The sequence below is a fragment of the Furipterus horrens genome, unplaced genomic scaffold (genome assembly GCF_987537825.1).
Source record: "Furipterus horrens unplaced genomic scaffold, mFurHor1.1.pri manual_scaffold_4, whole genome shotgun sequence".
Taxonomy (NCBI): Eukaryota; Metazoa; Chordata; class Mammalia; order Chiroptera; family Furipteridae; genus Furipterus; species Furipterus horrens.
In genome coordinates, this window is record NW_028327174.1 from 92,851,324 (window position 1) to 92,853,114 (window position 1,791).

Consider the following 1,791-nt stretch of genomic DNA (forward strand, 5'->3'; position numbering starts at 1 on the left):
TAGAGACAGAACTGTGCTGGAAAGGGAAGCGGGCGTGTTCTTTAGGGATAGGAATGTGTTAGGAGAAATTCCTTTTAAGCCAAGATGTGAAGACGTTGCTGGAGCGAGCACTCCTGCTCTCCCCACTGTATTAGCCTCAAAGGCAGGGAGCTCTCTACTTTCCTCAGAACCAAGCAGTGTCATCTGCCAACATGAGTGGCAGCAGCTTTTCTATGTCAAGAAAAAGAAGAAGAAAAAGAAGGAGAAGAAAAAAAAATCACAGAAATTAAAGAACAGTGGATATTTTCACTTTGTGGAAAGGACATTTTCAGCACATGTGGGCAAGATCTTAACCATACCAAGATTCTCATGCTTTCCAGGGATGTTTTATTGTGCTACTTTCAAGTTTTATCAGTTTATTTCCAATTTGTATCCTTAGGAACAGAACAAAAATGATTTTCTGAATCATAGGAAATGATTCCAGCTGGGTACAGTTTGATACTAACTGAGGATATTCAGGAATCACAAAGGAACTTAGCACTTTTTCATAGGTTCTATAATGGGATCTGAAGGGGCAAATGTTATTTTCCCCCCCCCTAATTTAATAAAGTGACAGAACAAGTTAAGTTATTAAAGATTTGACACCCTACCAAGATTCTGCACTACTGGAGTAAATTGAATTACTCTTTCTCAATAATACAGCAGGGGAAAATGAAAATATTATTGTTACTATGCCTCTGAATAAATGAAGAAAACATGTTTAGTTTTAAAAAGAAATTCAGTCCTCAAGACCTCTATTTTTTTAAGGGATTAAAGGGATTCTGTCAATGTAGAATCCTTTCTAGATACAGTACTATGATTTGCCATTTAAATAACCTTACAGACATATGTGGCTTAGGAAATGCCTACAGTCGGTATAGTCATGATGGTGGATGAGAAAGAAAAAATTTCTCCAAGAAATGTTAATACGCCAAAGAATCAGGAAAATAAATCTGAAAATAAAAATGAACATACTCATCCAGTCCAAACCCATGTTAATGGATATCACAATATTTTAATAGTAATTTCCTATAATGTGAACAAATACTTGTGACCTGAGTAAAATTTCCAGTGAGAGCAACATACGTAAAAAGTCAAAATGTGCTGTATGTCAAGCAACTTTGATGACATAAAAAATTATATTTTGGCTAACTCAAACAGAGGTTACAGCAATGACAAAATGGTGAAAGTCAAAGATACATATAAGAGATTGAATAAAAATGACTTCATGTTAGTGAGAGTGGGAAAAGGCAATATTCTAAACTAATATAGCACCGCGAAGACAAGGATGTGGAGAAAGGGAGCCCTTGTGCACTGCTGGTAGGACTGTAAATTGGTGCGGCCACTATGAAAAACAGTATGGAGGTTCTTTAAAAAATTAAAAATACAATTACTATATGATTTTGCAATTCTACTTCTGGGTACATATCTCAAGGAAATGGAATTACTATTTCAAAGAGATATCAGCATTCCCATGCTCACTACAGCATTATTCACAATAGCCAAGGTACAAAAATACCGTTTAGTGTCCATCAATGAGTGAATGAAGAAAGAAGGAAATTCTGCTACTTTTGACAACACGGCTAGAATTGGGGGGCATTTCATCAAGTGAAATAAGCCAGACAGAGGAAGACAAATACTGCATGTATGGTGTCGGTTATATGTGCAATCCTAAAAAAAAAAGGTCAAACTCATAAAAATAGAGTAGAAAAATGGTTGCCAGGGGATGAAAGATGGAGGAAATAGAAAGAGGTTTGGTAAAAGGGTGCAAAC